Genomic DNA, 562 nt, shown 5'->3' with positions numbered 1-562 from the left:
ACTGTTCACTGTGCAGTGAACAGAGCAGTGTCGTCACATCCTATCTTTGTTTAGGCGTTTGGAATTTCCCACTTTTGTTTGTTTGTTACTTAAACGGCCAAAAGGCTAACTGATTTGGATTAAAAAGCCCCTCTGAAAGTGGGTGCCACAGATAAAAATGCCCTCCATGTACTGCCAGCATTATCAACACCCTCATACAAGTCCAAGGTTGATAATCAGCTAAGCTGAAATCCAGTTGATTGTGTTCAAATTAACATTCCTCATTAAAGCCTTCAACCTTATTGTTATTGACTGTGCCATTGACTTTATCTTCCAGCTCTTCGATAGGAGCAACCCCTTCTTCACTATTATCTCAAATGCATTGAACAGAGTTCCTATTGACACCTGGGGGATTAACATACATTATACCTTTTACTGGATAAAGAGGAATGGATGTAAGTCTGCAAATAGGCAGCTGCTGGTGTCAGCTGTGTGCTCTTCAGAGTGGATGAATAAAAATTTCTCACACCAATGTGAAAACCCTAAATAAAGAAGGAACAGCACAACCCACTGTGGGACTTTG

Source organism: Monopterus albus, unplaced genomic scaffold (genome assembly GCF_001952655.1).
Source record: "Monopterus albus unplaced genomic scaffold, M_albus_1.0 scaffold13.1, whole genome shotgun sequence".
NCBI classification, from domain to species: Eukaryota; Metazoa; Chordata; class Actinopteri; order Synbranchiformes; family Synbranchidae; genus Monopterus; species Monopterus albus.
This window is presented reverse-complemented; position numbering follows the sequence as displayed.